The sequence below is a fragment of the Dromiciops gliroides genome, chromosome 3, assembly GCF_019393635.1.
Source record: "Dromiciops gliroides isolate mDroGli1 chromosome 3, mDroGli1.pri, whole genome shotgun sequence".
NCBI lineage: Eukaryota > Metazoa > Chordata > Mammalia > Microbiotheria > Microbiotheriidae > Dromiciops > Dromiciops gliroides.
This window is the reverse complement of record NC_057863.1, coordinates 249,632,689-249,655,285: the sequence shown is the minus strand read 5'-3', so window position 1 is coordinate 249,655,285 and position 22,597 is coordinate 249,632,689.

The window sequence follows — 22,597 nt, the reverse complement described above, 5'->3', positions numbered from 1 at the left end:
CAAATCCACCCACAGGTACTTATTGATCATGTGACCCTGGGCAAATCACTTAACCCTGTTTGTCTCAGTTTCCTTATCTATAAAATGAGCTGGAGAAGGAAATAAATGGCAAACCATTTCACATTTCTGCCAAGAAAACCCCAAATGGGGTCATGAAAAGTCAGACACAACTGAAACAACTAAACAACTCTGCAAACCAGGTAGGAATGTAGCAGTGCTGAAAGAGCAAAGAATGTTATCTCCAGGTTAAGATATATATATATATATATATATATATATATATATATATATATATATATATATATATATATATATATATATATGTAGGGGCAGCTAGGTGGCACAGTGGATAGAGCACCAGCATATATATATATATATATATATATATATATATATATATATATATGTAGGGGCAGCTAGGTGGCACAGTGGATAGAGCACCAGCCCTGGATTCAGGAGGATCTGAGTTAAAATCTGGCCTCACTTACTAGCTGTGTGACCCTAGGCAAGTCACTTAACCCCAATTGCCTCACCAAAAAACAAAAAACAAAAAAGCAAACAAAAAGATATATATGTGGCGGGGGCAGCCTAGGTGGCGCAGCAGATAAAGCACAGTGGAGATATATATATATATATATATATGGCTTTGATGTGAGAAAAAAAAAGGAATCTTTGTCTTTCTCTCTGTCTCTATCTCTCTGTCCCTTTCTGTTTCTCTGTCTCTTTCTATTTCCATGTCTCTATCTTTCTGTGGGTGTTATTGTCTCCCTGTTTCTGCATGTGTCTCAGTCTCTGTCTTTCTCTGTTTCTGTTTCTCTCTGTCTCTGTCTCTCTCCTCTATCCTTGTCATCCCAAGGCTCTTTTGCTTAATTGGCATCTTCAATCATTCTTTCTCTTGCCTTCAGTCTCTCCCTGTCTACCAGATTCTTTCCTGCTGCCTACTAGCCTGCTCAGTTCTACCATATGCTCAAAATCTTTCCCTTGGTCCTGCTCTAATCTCAAGCTACTGTCTGGTATTTCTCCTGTTTCATTAACAAATTCCAAAAAAGGTTATTTGTAATCTCTGCCTCCAGTTCCTCATCATCGCCTCTGTTCTCAACCCCAATGTAGTTAGGACATTTCTCCAATGAAACTGGTATCTCAATCATTAAATACAGTGGCTCTTTCTTGATCCTCCTCCTCTTGACCTCATCGCAGGTATTGACAGTGTTAAACCTGCACAAAGGACTTCAAAATTTGTTACTTCAACCCTAATCATTCTTGAAAATGCTGATCCTAGGGGCAGCTAGATGGCACAGTGGTTAAAGCACCGACCCTAGAGTCAGGAGGACTTGAGTTCAAATCCAGCCTCAGACACTTGATACTTACTAGCTGTGTGACCCTGGGCAAGTCACTTAACCACCATTGCCTTAAACATCCAGGGTCATCTCCAATTGTCCTGATATATATGTTGCAACTGGACCCAGAAATCTCTGGAGAGGAGAAAGTTAGGCTGGTGACTTTGCACAGCCCTCTCTCACTTAAATTCAGTGCAAGTAAGGGCAAACAACAACAACAACAACAAGTCTTCCAGCTCCAACTCCTATTCGGACATGCTCTCCAAAGTCACTCTTAGCCCTGTCGTTCAGTCATGTCAGTCATGTCTTATTCTTCATGACCCTATTGGGGTTTTCTTGGCAAAGATACTGGAGTGATTTGACATTTCCTTTTCCAGCTCATTTTACAGATAAGAAATTGAGGCAAACAAGGTGACGTGACTTCCTCAAGGTCATACAACTGGTAAGTGTCTGTGGTCAGATTTGAACTCAGGAAGATGAATCTTGCTGATTCCAAGCCCAGTGCTCAATCCACCACACCACTTACTTGCCCTCTCCTAGGCCTACATTTTCATGAAATTCTATGATACCAGACCACTAGTTGTAAGTTTAGTTTTGCATCTTCAATACTAAGGACTTCCAAGTTCCTTTTTAATCTGAATTGGCAAGTGAAATGCCTTTGGACTGTCTTGATGAAGGGTATGACCTAAGAGCTTTCCATATTCAACTAGAAATGAACCTTCTCTTAGTATGATTTCTCTGTTCTATAGTTTATCTAGTATAGTTTATCTGTTCAGGGAAGAAGGTTGACATCTCTTATTAGTTACATTCTGTTGCAAAGCCAAAATAAGGAGTTAGGGAGATTGGGATTAAACGAGTGTTTCCAGGGAAGTGAAAAGAGCCTCACTTTCTAATTAGCAAACATTTTTGCTGTGCACGGAGGCAAAGGACCTTCAGGTGCTTCTCTTCAATTTCCTTTGACAAATGAGAATAATAAGACTTGCTAGTCTCATTCATATGAAGCCAGACATGGGATTGGTAGAAGGAGGAGGCTCGAGAATATTTGTGTTGTGGCTGGAATCTATTCCACTGTCTCTTAGGGATAGAGCTAGGGAGGAGGAGAGAGGAAAGAAGTGATGGTTAGGGGATACAGTAACAAAAGGGCATTTCTCTTATCACTGGGAAGTGATGGGGTAGCAGGATGCACAACTGTGGATGGGGCGGCATCAGAACTCACTTCTGATAGACAATAATAGTGAGAGAAGAAGGAATGAATCCAGTAGTGCCTATAAACAGAAGAGGGGAGCCTCTAGGCATATTTAATATACACTGATCTTCTTGTTGAGTTCCTAAGACACAAGTTAAGTGAGAAGCTGCTTGTCTGGCTATATTCTATCAGAGAGCAGACAAGACAGACCAGGTATAGCTTTGGACAAGAAGACCACTAGGGAGTGGTATAAGACCCTATGGGTAATGAGATCTCATGCACCCCTGAAAAAGACCTGTGTCTAAACCTATGAATGCATCTGACTTCTGTTATCAAATAGCTGTTTTGTAAAAGGTTTTGCTTTTGGGCAGCTAGGTGGCGCAGTGGATAGAGCACCAGCCCTGGAATCAGGAGTACCTGAGTTCAAATCCAGCCTCAGACACTTAACACTTACTAGCTGTGTGACCTTGGGCAAGTCACTTAACCCCAATTGCCTCACAAAAGAAAAGAAAAGAAAAAAAAAAAGGTTTTGCTTTTGACCATAAGAGACATGTCTAGTCATTGAAAAACCTCTCCTTCCCCATGACATGTTACGTGGTGTCCTTGGTTCTCCTTTTGTCTTTGGGCAATTGGGTGTGTCTTCTCTGAACCAACTGTTATGGGGAAAATAGTTGATGTGGAGTCCTTAGGAATTCCTCTTTAAAGAATTACACCCTCTCACACACAAATCCAATCTGAATAAAATAATATTTTATAAACGTGCTAGAGAAAGGAAACCAAGAGAGAAGTTGAACTTTTTTCATGGGAAGATAGCATAGCACAGAGATGTGGTTCTCTGAGATACCTATCTCCTTGAGCAGGAGAAAGGCAAATACTTTTATAGAGAGAGGACTGATGTTGGAGGGATGGATGGGGTGATCATCTGATTGTGGAAAGTTCCTTTTGGAGGTGGGGGAAACTGGAATGAGGGGAGGTAGTCCTGACTTCTGGAGTTATATGTCCCCTAGGCACCACTCAGGCAGCAGCCATACCTAATAGGCTTATCTCCCTATTAGGTGGGGGAGACTGGAATGAAGGGTTGTGGTCCTGGAGTTAACTTAGTCTGCTTATCTCTTTAGGTGTGTCTGTCCTTTGTTTTAGATTCTCAAGAAGGTTCCCTAAATTCCCTCAAAAAACTTCTGAGGTATCCCAGGCCCATAACACAAATGTGAAGGAGCAACTGAACTGCTTCCTTTCTTGTGGGGCAAAGAAACCAATATTCCTCAGGGACAGATGAGAGTGTAGGGGATAGGTGGGCTTGAGTCAGTTCAGATTCTGAGGATGGAGTCTGGAAAGTACCCAGCCCCCAGTCCCTGTTATAGTCAGATCATTTTGTTCATGTTTAATTCCATTGCTTATAATAGAAATCATGTATTTTGCCTTACTGAACCTGATGTACCCTGGTACCCCTTTTCCCCTACTGCCTACATTCCAGCCCCTAGTCCTTGTTATGGGTTAGTTATGCCATTGCTATGACCAGACAGGGAAAATGTCTCCTGTTAGTATATGTTGTGGGCCCAAAGTCCACCAGAAGTTTTCTGGGGCATATTGAGGAATCTTCTTCTCCTTGAGAAACTAAACCAGAGGACAGATGTGCCTAGAGAGATAAGCAGAACCAAATTGGACTGAGCTACCTTTGGGATCTCCCTTACACCTGGGGAGATAAATTTGGGTGTGGCTGCGGCCTTTGTGTCCTGAAGAGAGATCCCTAGCCACCCCTCACCCAATTCCTTTAGTCACCACCAGTGGGGGGATGGTCCTCCCTCACTTAAGGAACTTTCCACAGGCAGATGGTCCACCCCCATCAGCCCCCTATAAAAGTACCTGCCAGTCTCCTGCTCAAGGAGATTGGTACCTCAGAGCCACGTGCTTTGTACCTATCTCCCCATGAGAAGTCCAAGGATTTCTTTCATGGTTTCCCTTCCCTCCCCCCTTCCCTCCCCTTGCCCCTAAATAAACTACTATCTTATTCTAACTGCTTTTGTGTGCAAGAGGGTGTAATTCTTTAAAGAGGAATTCCTAAGAACCCCAACCCCTAACCCAACCCATACCCCATTTTCTCCCATAACATATAGATATATCCAGATACTACCTCCCCTTTTACATTCCTAAGTCCTAACTCCCCCTGGTACCAGCTCCTGGTACCATCACTCCCTCCTTTCCCCCTGCCCCTCCTTACCCGGGTGGAGTGGTTTTGCCCCTCCCATGGTTTGACCTTTTCCCCCTCCCTTGGTTTGACCTTTTCCCCCTCCCCTTTCCCCCAGCCCTCAGACATAGCTGAGCATGCATCATACCCTAATCATGAGCTGAACACACACTCTGAGTGAGACAGGATTGGATGTTAGATTGCGAGCTCACCCTGTGCACAAGGGGACCCCCTCCCTCAAAATCTCTATAAAAACCCAACTCATGAGCCCATCAGTGCACTCCTCAGCCCTTGCAATGGGGTCATGAGGTCACCCATTCTCATGAGAATGTAATAAATCTGCCTCTGCTTGACTTGGTAGTCTCAAGTTATTTGGGTAAACTGAGGCAATTTTATCCCAAACAAGAGGAAAAAGATGGGAAGGAGAAGGAGAAGGAAGGAAGAAGGCAACAGAAAGAGTCAGGAAGGGAAGAAGAGAAAGATGGAGGGAAGAGGGAGAAAAGGGAGGATGAAGGAAAGAAGGAAGAAGGGAACAAGTCAAGTATTTATTACATCTTGACTTTGTGCCAGGCATTATACTAAGAGATACAAATATAAGCAAAAGGAAAGACAGTCCCTGTCCTCGAAGAGTTAATGGGGGAAGACAACCTATAAAAGGGAGTTGAATGGGGTCATGGTAGAGAATGAAGGATGGCTGGTTTGGGGATCTCCCAAAAAATCTCTTGGGGAAGAAGGAGAAGACAGCTGAGGCACGTCTGCAAGGTTGGGTAGAGAAAATGAGAGGGAGAAAGGGAAGGAGGAAAGGAAAGAAAGGAAAGAGGGAATAGAGAACAAGAGATAGAGAAACACTAGAGACAAAGAATAGAAAACAAAAGTGGCCAATATAACAAAGTATGTAGTAAGCATCTACTATAAGAGTCAATGGAGAGAAACAGATTCAAAGCTCTGTTCAAATAGAGCAATATGGAAATGCAAAATGCCTTTCTCTCCTCTAATAGATCTTATTCATTGCTCAAGGTAGCTGCGAATGTGTGCTTTGTGCCCATTAGTAGCAGAGCAGGAGGAATTTACATGATTTAAATGTCAGAAGGATTGTGTGAATAATAAACTATGTAAAGTTGTTCTAGAAAAGATAAATGACTTCCCCTTAGAAGCTTTAGAGGCCACTTCATTTTCTAAATACTTGGATTCTGATGTCTCACTGCCTGGATGTCCTTCAAATGCCAAGGTCTGAGGACTTTTGATACATTGGATTCAAAGTCTGTTGATGCTAATTACCTCAGAGTACATCATGTCAAAGCATACCATTTCCCCACCACTGAGTAACATTTTTTAAATGCCCCCCCACTAGTTCCTGTGACTATGCAAGATACTTTACCGAGTAGGTTGGAGATGGCCCTTGCCTGCTAAAAGTTCAAGTACTAGCTTGAACATTTCATTGCTATGTGACTTTGGAGAAGTCATTTAAACCCTCTGACCTCATTTTTCCCATCTTTAGTTTTTTGTGGATTTTTGTTTTGTTTTGTTTTTTGTTTGTTGGTTGGTTTGTTTTGTGGGGCAATGAGGGTTAAGTGACTTGCCCAGGGTCACACAGCTAGTAAGTGTCAAGTGTCTGGGGCTGGATTTGAACTCAGGTTCTCCTGAATCCAGGGCTGCTGCTTTATCCACTGTGCCACCTAGCTGCTTATTTAAAGTTTTGAATTCCAAATTCTATTCCTCCCTCCTTCCCTCCCATCCCCTCTCCTTGAGGTGGTAAGCCATCAGATATGGGTTATAAGTGTGCAATTATGTAAGCCATTTTTCCCATCTTTAAAATGAAAATTAAATGCATAGCAGCAACTTGCTCTGGCTACCTTAAGATGACTTTCTTTTAAGGATACTTCATGATGACCATATTAAAGTGGTGTAATAGGCAAAGGGCCACTTCACTGATCTCTCTTGCCAGAAGTTATTTCTCCTTTGCTTTGCTTCAGAGGGCATTAGAATGCTCTCAAAGATTCATAATATTTTAATTGACATCATTTTTGTCCTGTAAGCTCATTGAAGGCAAAAACTGTCTTATTGATTTTTCTATCTTCCTCAGTGCCTAGTAAAGTACATGACCTAGAGTAAGTACTTAATAAGTTTTCATTGAATAAAAGGAATAAATAAAATGGGTATAGAAATAGAAATCTGCAGTGCATAATGGAAACAAAAAGACCATGATACAAAGAGAAATAAATGATGAACTAATTATAGGAGATATTGATTTTGTCATGGGGTGCAGAGCACCCCAGAAGTTCTCTGGGGCACATCATCAGTTCTAGATGTAATGGGGGGAAATGGGGTACGGGGGTTTGGGTTAGGGGTTGGGGTTCTTAGTAATTCCTCTTTAAAGAATTACACCCTCAGGGGCAGTTAGGTGGCGCAGTGGATACAGCACAGGCCTTGGAGTCAGGAGTACCTGAGTTCAAATGCGGCCTCAGACACTTAACACTTACTAGCTGTGTGACCCTGGGCAAGTCACTTAACCCCAATTGCCTCACTAAAAAAAGAAAAAAGAATTACACCCTCTTGCACACAAAAGTAGTTAGAATAAGGTGGTAGTTTATTTAGAGGGAAGGGAAGAGGGAGGGAAACCATGAAAGAAATCCTTGGACTTCTCATAGGGAGATAGGCACAAAGCACATGGCTCAGAGGTACCAATCTCCTCAAGCAGGAGACTGGTAGGTACTTTTATAGAAGACTGATGGGGGGAGGGGTCACCATTTGACTGTGGAAAGTTCCTTTAGTGAGGGAGGACCATCCCCCACTGGTGGTAGCAGGGGGAATTGGGTGAGGAGTAGAGGACCATCCCCCACTGGTAGTGACTAGAGGAATTGGGTGAGGGGTGGCTATGGATCCCTCTTCAGAACACAAAGGCTGCATCCACACCCAAATTTATCTCCCCAGGGTAAGGAAGACCAGAATGAAGCTAGCTCAGTCCGATTTGGTTCAGCTTATCTCTCTAGGTGTTATCTGTCCTCTGGTTTAGTTTCTTTAGGAGAAGATTCCTTGATGTGCCCCAGAGAACTTCTGGGGTGCTCTGCACCCCATGACATAGATAAGACTCATTCTGCATGTTTCCCAATTAACTAGAGAAGGCTTTGTGAAGGAGGTGAGATTTCAAGAGGTCTTTACCGAAGGAAAAAAGGCATCAGGCAAATGGCCAGGCAAAGGAAGGGCTAGGATGGCATTAATTGGGTTTTATCCCCGATGGTGACTAAGATTTGAATTCTAGATCTAATAAGAGTCACTTTGCCATTTGTTCCAAGGCAGACTTATGCAAAATTCTGGGGTTCATAATACCTGGCTGGTGGGTAGGAAGGAGACCATGATGCAAAGCCCATAATTTTTAGCTATTTTCAAGTACAACTCTTACATAAATATACCCACTTTTTCCAATTAAAACAAAGTTCAAATCAAACTCAGCAGAAGTAAAACCAACATTAGCTCCAACTGGTGGGGTGACAGGAGTAAGAGCATAATACTTGGGACACTGTTGGCAGGCCTGAGATCTCTTGGACTCTCCCTTATGTCCCCCTCCTGATGGGCAGTGACCAAGACCCCTGTCTACTCCTCTTTTCTTTTGACCTCAATTTTATCCAAGGCTCCTGCTATAGGAGGAAAGAGCTGGGAATTTCCATAGAAGCAAGGTGAGGGGTACAGTATGTATACACACATCCCAAAGTCTCGAGACCACCTGCTGGATGTAGATCTGAAGCACATGCCATCCCCTGTAGGTAGAGACCTACAGAAGTTCTCTGGTGGTCAGGTACTGGGGTACTGTTTCATAGGCCCTTGGGGCTGTCTCTTCCCCCCATTCCCACATCCGGTTCCAATTTCCTATTCTTCCACAAATAAATTCCCAGGATGGATGGTCAAGTTGGGGAGAGCTGTTGGATGAGGGTGAGTCAACAACCCCATGCTTTCCCCCTTCCCCTGATTCCTGGTACCTATATTGGGCATCCAAGCACAATGGTTTCTCTTCCTTTGAGAAGATCTGGGCTCCATCTTATGTTATCTCTAGCTGTATCTATGCTTGCAAACTGCATACCTTGAATAAGTCATTGAACTTTCCTGGGCCTCAGTTTCCTCAACCAAAAATGTCCTATTGATGCCCTCAGCTGCTAATGCTCTCCTTCTCCAACTGTCTGGCATTTAACTATTTTGTATTTTTTATACATACGTATACACGTCCTCCTTGTCTCCCGTCATAGAACATAAGCTGCTTTTGAGTAGGAGTTGTTTCATTCATTATATTTGTGTACTCGGCATCAAGCGTAGTACCTGGCACATAGTAGGTGTTTAATAAATACTTGTTGATTGATTTCTAGATTAGATCTTGATCCTATGATAATAACTAATTTATAAGTTATTTTCAGTATTCTGTACATTGTTTTATTGCACGTGTAAGACTCTTGCTGTTATAAACATTTTAATATTCTTTCTTTCGTTTTTTGGTGGGTCAATGAGAGTTAAGTGACTTGCCCAAGGTCACACAGCTAGTCAATGTCAAGTGTCTGGGCTGGATTTGAACTCAGGTCCTCCTGAATCCAGGGCCGGTGCTCTATCCACTGCGCCACCTAGCTGCCCCTCTTTATTTCATTTTAATAAAATGTGACTAGTAAAATTATCTACAAAGATGGCTTATGAAAAGTGGGGTGGGACTAAAAACACCAGAAAACACAGGAATAAATGGACCTTTTCTCAATATGTTGTTTTTATCTAAAACCAAGAGGCAACATTAAAGTAATGGGAATAAATTAATATTCCTTCCAATAAAATCAAGAGAAAAACAAGAATGTCCATTGTTAAGCCTACTACTCGAGATATAGATATAGATGATATATAGATATAGATGTAGATGTAGACATAGACACATGCATATAAATACACATATATGTATTGTGTATGGATATATATATATGTGTGTGTATATCAAATGGTATCTCCTAGAGATGGAGATGAGAGGAAATGGAAAGTCTGGAGGAAAGCTGAACCAGAGAACAATAGAAAGACTCATAGTGGACTCCCACTAGTCTTCATTACCAGTGATGATACCAATGAAGTGAAGGACTTCATCAAGGCTGTTAAGGGCTAAAATTCTAGCTAAACTGTCTAAAATATCTAATGAGTGGTCGCCAATAAATTATAAGCTTTAGCAAGAGTTAGACTTTTAAGCATTTATTAAGGAGAATAAGAATTTGGTAAAGAGAGAGAAAAAGGCCTAGATTCCTATCTATTAAAGGGAGAGCACATTTCTAGCTCCGCTCTCCACCAGAGTCCAAAGGAAAGACAGTGAGACCGAGCACCAGTCTCTTCCTTCCTCCTCCCACTAGCTGGTGTCACTTCCTGATGCCAAAGAAAAGACTCCTGGTCTTGCCCTCAAAGACCTTCACTTCATGGGCAGAACTCTTCTACAGTAAGTCTCCAGCAGGTGGCGTCATTCCAATCGTTACAGTTCCCCGCTTTGCTTCCTCAAGAAACGGTACGTTTCCTTGATGAAACAGTCAAAAATAACAATATAATATCCTATGCTAACTAACAATATGTTAATAACAATATAGAAAAGGGAGAGAGGAAAGTTTTGTCCAGAGGGGTGATTTTTTTGTCCTCATGAACCGATACTTTGACATTGGTCTTGCAAAGGGAGGGCCTCTGCAGAGAATACATGTTACAGATAGTGTATATTATAACAGAAAGAGAAAAGAGAAAAAAAAGTAACAAAAACAAAACAAAACTGTTCATTTAAAGTCTCTAAAAGTCTTTTCTCAGATGTCCTCTAGGTGTAGTCATGGAATGGAAGTCTTTTCAGGGGTTGATGTGTGGATGCTGGTAATCAGCCAGGTAAATTTCCTACAAAATTGAGCTTAATACAACTTTAAAATAGCTTTGTCAATAATCAAATCAAACAATGAAAGTTCTCAAAAACATGTCTAAGGGAATTCAGAATCTTGGTTGTTACACATGAAACATATAATAAAACAAAAATTGAAACATTCTTTAAAATTATAATATTACTATAGCCCCCCTTTATGGAGAGTAATTGAGAAGACAATTGCTGCAATATTAATTTTAAAAAATAATTTTTATCTTTGTTTCATCACTTTTTGCATCATCTGCCTAATTATCCTCATGCCATTATGAGAAATTTTAAAATCTAATATAATTGGTAACAGGTGTCAAGGCCAAATTCAACACTGTTATTTATCATGACACCTGAGATAATTATGGGGGTTACCATAAAAGAACAGAGAAATGAGGGGATATGAGCATTCCCACACTTGAGCAATATATACTGCCCATACAGTATGCCAGGCTTAAAATAGGTGGATGGAATATATGTCCATGCCACCGAATATATTGGAGGAAACTGAGTCAGACTTAATCAGATGCATGGGATTCAGATGTCCATGGCATCAAGCATATAGGAGGGAGCATAGAAGCCAGGTGTAGAAGTGAGATGGGTGGGATCAATACTTCCAGCCATCTGTACAATATTGTGGGGAAAAATAAAATAAAATATTAAACCAAGAGAATCCAACCTCAACATTTGTCAAAAGCCATTCCCTTGGCCATACCTTGACTTCATGCATGTCTCCCCTCATGTGACAGTTCAGTGTCTGCTTTTGCATGTATTCCTCTTGTGATTGGATGGCACCTTGGCCAGCTGGCATCTGATAACTCAGAATAAAGGCAATTAATGTCTTAAATGATAAATTCCCATAATCCAAGTCTCATATGGATTTAAAAATTGAGGATAATAAATGATTGCAAAAAATGTGAATACATCTTGACTCAGAACACAATATATAATTATGCAACAATTTCAAATAATACCCCTTTTTTTTACTTAGTATACAATTACTTTTGTGAAAAATCAGAACATATTTAAATACAAGTTAAAGCACAACAGAATCTCAAAGAAAACTTTTTTTTTGAAAAAAGAAAACTTTTACAAATGTTCCCCTCTTTTTTTTTTTTTGGAATATGCTTATCAAAAATAATACTTCTTTACACTTGCCATGGCAACCAATTCGCCAGGGAAATGCTTTAAAGAGTTTGATCAAATAATCAGTTGAGAAAAAAAAAATAACAAAAACAAACTCAGAATATGGGAGCACAATACTCCTAGAATTAACATTGTATTATGAAATCAAAACCATCTTGCAATTTTTTCAAAATTAGATAGACAAATGAATAGAAGAAAATACACATGGAACAATAAAAGACAATGAAATTCAAACTAGGGAAATCTAAATGAATATGAACTTAATATTAATAAGAGTATTACAAAATATAAACTTGATCGCATGACTATAAAAAGCTTTTACAAATATTCTCCTTGTTTTAGAAACTAAGTATAAGACACAATCTCAAAAGCATGAAAATCTCTATGAAAATAAACCTATACCATTAATTCCAAAATGTATATGTAATAGCATAGAAATCCTATGTAACCTCTGAACTGACATTAATACTCTGAGTAAATTCAGAACACTTTTGATTCCGATATCTAAAATCCCCAATACTCATATCAATACCTTGCTGCTTACTTCTACATTTCTATAAAATATATACCCTTCCATGGCAAGAGAAGAGTCTTGAACTATGTTGATGATTGTCATTTTTATTCAGCTTAAGTTTTTCTTCTTTAACCCCTCTATATTGTCTGTCAGTCTTTTCACCATACAAATGCTTTATAAGATTACTAATTAAAGACAACAGCAGGTTAGCAAAATTATGAACAAAATGAGCATATCTGGAATTTAAGGGGTTTTCTAAGGTTGTCTCAGAAGCACAGCCAGGCTGGGGAAGGGCTGAGCCTGAAGGTGCAAATGTAGTTAGAGAAAGTTGAGCATGCGCATCAGTTCTCTGGACTTCCCAGGCAGGGGAAGCAATGGGCTTGGCTATGGGAGGAGTAGAGGGTGGGGTCTGGAGAGGAGGGGAGGGACCAGAGCAATTTGAATCAGACTTGATTTTGAACTCAGGCCTGGATTCCTCTTCCCCCACTTTGCCTCCAGGTGCTAGGAGATTAAAAGCTTCTAGAGGGTGGGTCATTGCCTCCAGGCATGCAAAATTAAAGCAACAATTAGTGTTAGAACTGGGAAAAGCTGCGGGAATCTCTTCAGGTTTCTCTGAAAAAGCATGGTTGGGAGAGGGAGAGATATTTCCTTGTGTGAGTAAGTTGCTGGCTCTTTTAACAAAAATAAAAAGAAAAATAGAAAATCCACAAAAACAAAGCATTAACATGATCTTATCTCCCATTTGTCTGGTTAAACAGACTAAAATCAAAAATAGGGTAATTAGGGAGTTTAAAAGGTCCATTCGAGAAAATTTAAAGGGAAAACACAGCCAGTACACCAGTACTTAGCAGTTAAAGGGAGAGGGTAGGGGAAATTTCTTACCCAACCAGAAGATCAGAAGACTGAGGTTTAGCTTTCCTCTTCGTGGTTGCCATCTGTTAAGGGCTAAAATTCTAGCTAAACTGTCTAAAATATCTAATGAGTGGTCGCCAATAAATTATAAGCTTTAGCAAGAGTTAGACTTTTAAGCATTTATTAAGGAGAATAAGAATTTGGTAAAGGGAGAGAGAAAGGCCTAGATTCCTATCTATTAAAGGGAGAGCACATTTCTAGCTCTGCTCTCCACCAGAGTCCAAAGGAAAGACAGTGAGACCGAGCATCAGTCTCTTCCTTCCTCCTCCCACTAGCTGGTGTCACTTCCTGATGCCAAAGAAAAGACTCCTGGTCTTGCCCTCAAAGACCTTCACTTCATGGGCAGAACTCTTCTACAGTAAGTCTCCAGCAGGTGGCGTCATTCCAATCGTTACAAGGCCATGAATAGCAGGAAGAGGTGAAGGACTGATTATGTAGCAAGAGTGAAAGATCTCAAGTAAACCGCTAGAATACTACATTGATATCAAATCAAATGTTAAAGAAGTTGGGGGGGGGGCAGCTACATGGCACAGTGGATAGAGCACCGACCCTGGATTCAGGAGGACCTGAGTTCAAATCCGGCCTCAGACACTTTACACTTACTAGTTGTGTGACCCTGGGCAAGTCACTTAACCCTCATTGCCCCACAAAATTTTTTTTAAAAATTAAAGAAATTGGACTCTAGTACTTTGAGTGGAGGGATTCCAGCTGGATATAAGTAGTGAATGGATGAATGTAAAAGAGTTTACTATATATAAATATAATGTAAAATGAATGTAAAAGTGCTCACTATATGCAGTGCTATAAATGCTAGTTATAGCAAAAAAACTAGAAAAAGAAATAGAGGGAATGAGCATAGAAAAAAATAAAATGATTGTTTTTTGCAGGTGATATATTGGAGAACCCTAGAAAATTAAAAAATAACTTTGACATTAATAACTTTAGCAAAGACCCAGGATATAAAATAAATCCATAGAAATCACCAAAATTTCTATGTATTATCAACAAAATCCAGAGAGAAGAGATAGAAGAGAAAATCCACTTAAAATAACTAATGTATAAAACATTTGGGGAGTCTACCTATCAAAACACACAAGAAGTATATGATATACATTACATGGAAATGCAATAATATTTGGAGATAGGTTAATAGCTCATGGGTAGGCAAGTCAATATAATCGAAATGAGAATGTTATCTAGATTAATTTACTTATTTAATGCCATATCAAACTACCAAAGAGTTACTTAAGAGAGAAAAAATAAGAAGATTCATCTGGAAGAACAAAAGTTCAACAATCTCAATGGAAATAATTCTAAAAAATTGACAAGAAAGGGGCCTAGCAGTACCAGATCCCAATCTATACCACAAAGCAGCAATCATCAAAATAATTTTGTACTGGTTAAGAAATAGAAAGGTCGATTGATCAGTAAAAAGATCAGATTTACAACATATAAAAACAAATGAAGACAGCCTAGTGATTGATAAATACAAAGATCTGTGGGGTAAGAACTTACTGTGTGGCAAAAACTGCTGGAAAACTAGAAAGCAGTCTGGCACAAATTAGGTATAGGCCAGCATCTCATACCATAGACCAAGATAACTCCGAATGGGTACATGAATCAGATGCATAGGATGACATCATAAATAAATCCTAGGAGTAAGGAAGAAATTACCTGTGGATAGGAGAACAGTCCATGATCAAAGGATAAAGAAGATACCTAAAAAACCAATAGATCATTTTGAAGACATGAAATTTAAAAGGTTTTTACATTAAAAAAAAAAGTGCAGCTAAAATTAGTTTAAGCAGATAGCTGGGAGAAAAATCTTTGCAGCAAGTTTCTCTAACCAAACTCTCATTTCCAAGATATATAAAGAAATAATATTTTTAAAAATAAGAGCCACTCCCAGGGTTGTACTGGTAAATGTTTAACAACTCTGTGTGTGTGTGTGTGTGTGTGTGTATGGGGGGGGAATATACGTGCTACACTTTTTTTTTAAACTTTATTTATTTATTTTTAATTTATTTTTGCAGGGCAATGAGGGTTAAGTGACTTGCCAGTGTCAAGTGTCTGAGGCTGGATTTGAACTCAGGTCCTCCTGAATCCAGGGCGGGTGCTTTATCCACTGCTCCACCTAGCTGCCCCCGTGCTACACTTTTAAATTTAATCTGAATTACTAACATTTTTGTTACCACTTTCTTAAGTTTAGATAATCAGCAAAACAACAACTCAAACCCTAATTCGTAGCATTGGCTGATTTCCAAAGTATAAATGTTCAAACTGAAATTTTAACAATTGGTTCTGTGCTCTAACAAGCTGGCTCCTGAATGGAATGCTCTAAACCAGTCCCCAATTAACAAATGGTCAAAGAATAAGAACAGGTTGTTATGGAAGGAGGAAATCCAAACTATCAATAGCCATGTGAAAAAATACTCCAAATCACTAATAATTATAGAAATGAAAATTAGAGCAACTCTAGGGTTCACCCAAACACCCACTAATTTGGAAAAGTTGGCAAAAATAGAAAATAACAAATATTAGAAGGCCTTCCGGAAAACAGACGTTAAGGCATTGCTGGTAGCACTGTGGATTGGTACAGCCACTGTGGAAAGCGATTGGGAACTAGGCTTCTAAAAGGCCATTAAACCATGAATACCCTTTGCCCCAGCTAGACAACGACGAGGGCCATATTGGAATGAGATCAAGGAAAGGGGCAAGACACATATGTACAAAAATATTGATAGGAGCACCTTCTGTAGTATCAAAGAGCTGGAAATTAAGGTAGTACCCATCAACTGGGTAATAACTAAATAAATTATGGTTTATGGATACAGTGTAATACTATGATGTCATAAGAAATGTAAGTGAATTTCAGTAAAACCTGGAAAGTCTTGCATGAGCTGATGGAAAACAAAATAAGCAGAACGAGGAGAACAATTTACACAATAAAATACTGTAAAAAAACAACTTTGAGAGACTTAAAAACTGGTCAGTGCAATGACTTACCATGAATCCAGAGGACTGATAATGATGTTTAATTTATGTTTACTTCTTAACTTCAGCTTACTTCTCCTAAGAAAAGTAATGGATTCAGGGTGCAGAATGAAATATTAATATTTTTGGCCATGGCCAATTAAAAAAAATTGTTTTGCTTGTGTGATAGAACCACTATCAGGATCCTCCTCCCTCTGCTCCCTTCCACACCTCTCTTAGCACAATTTCCAACTATATTAATGTGATTTCCTGGTCATCTAAGGGCATTAAAAAGGCCCACCCATACGGAGTCGGATCCTTTCAGATTTGGTAGATGTCCCAAGAACATTTGAGTCACTACAGTCTGCTTTGCTGACCAGATATATTTTCAAATAGAGATATCTGGGCTGCATCTACTCAAGTTAAATGCTAGAAGATGGTTGTTAAAATATCCTTTCTATGCTGTGGCTAAGTTAAGTGTTTCATTTTGTTCCAACCCTGAATCTGAATGAACAACATACTGTCCTGAGTCAGGCCTACTCTAAACAGCTTAACTCTTCATAGCTATTTTTTCAAACAAACATTTTTATTTAAAGTTTTGAGTTCCAAATCTTCAGAGCTGTTAAAAAGGGTTTTGTTTTGTTTTCAGTGGTGGTGTGGGGGAAGTGGGAAGGACACACACTTTATTTTTGTTCATTAAGAAAATTTAAAAAAAGAAAAGAAAACATTTAAAAAATATAGACACTTAGGTACTTAAATTCTAGGTTCTATCAATGCTCTAATTCATTAATGTATTAACATTACTTCATATCTTTTAAACAAGGAAATTTTTTTTTAATGGGGAAGGCATTATTTTGTAAGAAAGGGTCCCTTGCCATAAGATTTTGAAACCACAAAGAATAACAAATTGTTGCTCTCTGTGTTAAGTTCAGTTGTTTTTCAGTCGTGTATGACTCTTCATGACCCCATTTGGGGTTTTCTTGGCAAAGATACTGGATTGGTTTGCCATTTGATTCTCCAGCTTATTTTACAGATGAGGAGACTGAGGCAAACAGGGTTAAGTGACTTGCCCAGGCTCACAGAGCTAATAAGCATCTTAGAACAGATTTGAACTCAAGAAGATAGGTCTTCCTGACTCCCAGCCTGGCACTCTATTTGCACCACCCAGCTGTCCTCTGTGTAGTTAGGTTCTTATTTGCCACTCATACTTGAAAATCTCCTTTCTTCTACTCCCTTTCACCTAGAGTAGCTGACTAATTGCCCTAAGACATATTTTGTATCATTTAAGGAAATGGCTTGGCAGTGTTCTTGTTCTGAGTATTTTTTTTTTTTTGGTGGGGATAAGTGACTTGCCCAAGGTCACACAGCTAGTAAGTGTCAAGTGTCTGAGGCTGGATTTGAACGCAGGTCCTCCTGAATCCAGGGCCGGTGCTTTATCCACTGCACCACCTAGCCGCCCCTGTTCTCAGTATTTTACCAAAGACATGGATAAGCTGGAGTGCCCAGGAGAAGGCAACCAGGTGAGTGAGGGCACCGAAGACCATGATGCCCTGCAAGGATTGGCTGAAGGCCTCTTCATCTGTACTCTGGAACAAAGAAAACCTATGGAAAAGTGGTAGTTGTCTTTAAAATATTTGAATGACTTTCACATGGTATAGGATTGGAAGACTTGTTTGCTTGGCTCCGGAGAGAAGTAGAAGCAACTAGAAGGTATAGAGATTTCAGGTGAATGTGGAAAACACATTGCTGTGGCTCCCAGTGTCGTTGCCCACACTTTCTCCTGTGGAGAATTTAATCTCATGTGAACACACTCTCAGAATAGGCTCTTGCTGAAGTCACTTCCTCTTCTCCTTTCATGATGCCATATCTTAAGCATCCTGACCTCCTGATTGTGATGATTGTGAGGATGTGATGATTTTTTGGGTATAAATTCATGATACTATTATTTAGATTTTTTTAAATTTTATTTATTTATTTATTTTTTGGTGAGGCAATTGGGGCTAAGTGACTTGCCCAGGGTCACTCAGCTAGTAAGTGTCAAGTGTCTGAGGCCGGATTTGAACTCAGGTCCTCCTGACTCCAGGGCCAGTTCTCTATCCACTGTGCCACCTAGCTGCCCCTAGATTTTTTTTTTAAACAATGTATACATCAAACTTCATGAAACCATGGCCATATTGGGTTATTAAGTGGTCATGTCAGAGAACAGGATTATGACCTCTCAATTTTCTCCTCTCCTGGAGATCATGAATGACTAATTAACTTTACTTCTCTTTGTCTCTATTTTATCATTTGTTAAATAAAATGAAAGTTTTTGGACAAGATAATCTCTAATGTCTTTTTAAAAATGCTTTTATTTATTTTATTCTGAACTTAAGAAATAAAACAAATATTTCCATAATACAGTAGAATAGAAAAAAATGATGATTGTACATGAAGCTGCAAATCTATTATGTACAATTTGCTATTCCTTTGAAATAGATAAAAAAAGTCATCATGCAATTTTTTTTCTCCTTTTTTTTCTTCCCTTAACTCTATGATCCAATGACACATGACTTTTGGTCACTCATTGATCTATTTCTCAGGTAGCATTTTGGTCTTGAGTGATTTTCATTGTTTCTTGCACTTTATGGTGATAAGGTACTTCAGTCAGGGAAAGTACTGAGATGCAAATAAAGAACATGATGGCTTTTTACCATATATTCCTTTTTTTTTTTTTAAATTGCTTTTCCACATTTTCAGCTTTTGCCCAGCACCGTAGTCTTAAGGAGGAACTAGAGCAAATGCTTGAATGACAATGAGCAAAGCTGGAATTTCTGTGGAAAGCCCAGAGAAGTCAGAAAATGGAGGATTAGGTAGATGAGGAGGGGAAGGATAGTAATTATATTGGACATTGACCTCTGCCTCAGCTCACAGATGCAGCAAAGGGATGTAGTTTTGGAAAGCATTAAGCAATACGTCTGATAACATTACTAGGCTTTGCTGTCTATCATGCACTAGCTTCTAGGCTCAGGGCAACAGCTAGACTAAGGTCGAATTGTAAGGTAGGTGGATTCCCCTTCCTCTGCCCCAAGTACTAAAATGGAAATGCTGAATTCTCTGTTGCTCTGTGGCTAACTCACTTCTAACTATTGTTTGGAATAGAAACTTAGTGACTGGAAACTCCTGATAAGGAAAAAAGAATTAGACTTTTGATTATATTGGTCTAGGGAACTCCCTAACTAGGGGACTTATTCTACTGATGAAGGCTCGCACCTTCTTGGCAATGTAGAAGTTTGCCTGGAGCAGAGGTGTCCAACACAGGCCACATGTGCCAGCAACTCTTGTGAGTGCCTCTGTAACCTGATCAAAATGGAATCATGAAATATTTATTTATTTAGTAAATTTCTGAAAATGTTAAACTTAGATACAAAATGAGAAAAGGAAAAAAAATTTGCCATGTATACAGTAGAACATAGAGAGGATTCAATATAAAACAACAAATTTTCCTTTCAAGAAAACTTATGTAATAAATACTACACGTTGTTTTCAAAGCTGCCCAACTTTTCTTCCTCGTCGATTTTCTTTTGTTCTCTACTGTGTATTTTTTACTTTATTATTTTTCCTTCTACCCCAGCAAAAGGTTGCAATTAAGCGTGTGTATATATATATATATATATATATATATGTACACACATATATATAGATATCTATATGCATACACATATACACTCATACACATATGTGTAAGACTGTGCTATGCTTATCTCCACTCATCATCTGTTTCTCTGAAGGTAGATAGCATATTCCTTCACAAGTCCAAGTCTTTCCATGCCTTTCCAAGTCAACCAGCTCATCTCCTATACCACAGCAATATTCCAACCCAATCACATCCCATCTGAGATATTGTCCATGAAATTTCTCCCCAATTTTCTGCATTCCTTCTATTCTTGGGTACATAGATTTTATATATAGAAGAAAAATTGATTTTAATGTCATCAAAATTATGCATTTTATATGTTGTTCTCACCTTATAATATAGTTTCAGGTCTGATATTGTTGAAACTATTTCTTTACATCTTTTTTCCTGGTTTCTTTAAAGTTCCTGCCCTTTTCTTTTTCCCAATGAAATTTGATATTATTTTTCTAACTCAGTAAAATAATTTTTAATAATTTAATTGGTATGACCTTGAGTCCATAGATTAGTTAGGTAAAATTGTCATTTTAAAAATTAGATTGATTTCACCTGCCCTTTTAATAATGTTTCCTGAAAGCAACATATTGTTGAATTCACATTTTTGTTCTACTATCTGTTTCCATCTTATGGGTAAATTCATCCCATTCACATTCTAAGTTACAATTATTTGAGTATTTTCCTCCTTCCTATTTTTTCTCACTATCCTTCTCACCCTATTTATCCTATCCCTCATCACTCCACTGCTTTGCTTCTACCCACTATTTTGCCCTCCTATTCCTTAGCCTACCCACCTCACCTTATGCTTTAAATCTAAGATATTCTCATATGCTCAGCACTCTTCCCTCCAAACAACATTGCCAAGTTGTCCTCCAATCCTAAGTCTTTGAGACACATGACACATTGCATATTTTACCAGAAACTCTCTACAGCAGCTTGGATTTGACAAAATGTGTTTTCCTTCTACCTTATTGTTCCTTCCATCTCTTTCTCATTCTAAGACACATGTTGTTTTAGTCTAGCAACACCTCCCAGCTGTTTCTGGGGAATAAACAGTAATTGCATAACACTGGAAATGGGAGATACTGGATTGTGTTTAATAATACAATTTGCTTTGTGGGGCTATCGTACAAGAAGACAATTAATTACCGGTGGAAAAGAATGCTGGACTTGGAAGCAGGGGAGCTAGGTTTGTATCTTGCCTCACCCACTCGTTGATTGGATGACCCTGGGTAAATCAGGATTGTAAAAATGTACACCCAATACACTTTTAAATTTAATCTGTGCTAATCTCAGTGCCTCAGATTCCGCATCTGTAAAAAAGGTATAATGATACTTGCATGGCTTGCTTCAACAGGTTGTAGGGAAGACAGTGCTTTGTAAATCTTAAAAAACTTTAAAACTATGAGGTGTTGAGATTAAATGGGTGTGGCCAAAATTCTCTGGCTCCTCCTCTTGGGGCTGGCTTAGTATGGGGCCTTCATACCAATGCTCTATCACCTACCCTTCTCCTCCATCCATCTCTGGATACTAAGAAGAGGAGAAACTCTTGGCTCAAGTGGTTTCATCATAGCTCTTCTGAGGGGATGAGTTAGAATTTGCTAATCCCCCATTACAACCACTAGGAATTAAAGACTAGATAATAGTCATGTGACATTTAAAATCTAATGTGTGGGGGGCATCTAGGTGGCACAGTGGATAAAAGCACTGGCCTTGGATTCAGGAGGACCTGAATTCAAATCTGGCCTCAGAAACTTGACACTTACTAGCTGTGTGACCTTGGGCAAGTCACTTAACCCCTGTTGCCTCACCAAAAAAAAAAAATAAATAAAAAAGAAAGTAAAATCTAATGTGTGGTCACCTTATTCCTGTCCTAAGTATAGGGAAAACCAGCTAGGGTTTACTTATAAATTAGAATCTTCAGCACCAAATTTTGGCATTAAGGATTTATTAGTGAAAAAGAGAACACCTGGTCAGAAAGCCAAGACAAGACCTATTTAGCCTAGCATCCTCAACTTCACCCACCATCAGCCTGTTTGAGCAACAAACTGAGAGAGGAAGCTCTTCCTGCATCTCTGGAAGAGGCAGTCCTTACACACTGCTTCAAGCTAATTGGCTAGCATCACCCAAATCCATTGATTCACTGGACTTGAGAGTGGTCCCATGTTGAGGTGAGCTGAGAACAATACCCTCTTCAGAGTCAGGCAGGTGTGGCTTCAATTGAATTAACTTTAAGTGGGTTAATCAGTAAAGTCAATCACTCTCAGTCAATCCAATCAGTCCAAATAAATCTGGGGCCTTTGGGTGTTGGCAAAAGCCTATTACTTTCTTACAGTCAGAATGGGTAAATTAACAATAACCACAACAACAAAGACAACAAAAAGCCTAGGTTATATTTCTATTCTGCTCTTGGGATTTTTTTATAGCATTATAACAAAAATACAGGAGATGGCTCCTAAAATATGCCCCCAATTAAAGAACTTTTCTAACAGTGAGTCATGGGTTATGATCCCAAGCCTTGAGGTAGGAAGGAAGAAATCCTCCAAGTCAGCATCTTTCATTGTGGCCAGAACAAGGGTGTGGCTGGTAAGCGGTTAACAATGGGCACTCCCCTAAAATGCGCTCAGTACATATTTTCAAGTTTAATCTGCATTATTAACATTTTCTCCATCTTTCTTTTAAGTCTAAAAAAAAAATCAATAAAACAATCAACCAGTCCCTGACTTATCCTTGGTCAGTTTCCAAAGTGAATTCTCAACTTACACTGAAAATTAAACCATCAGCTCT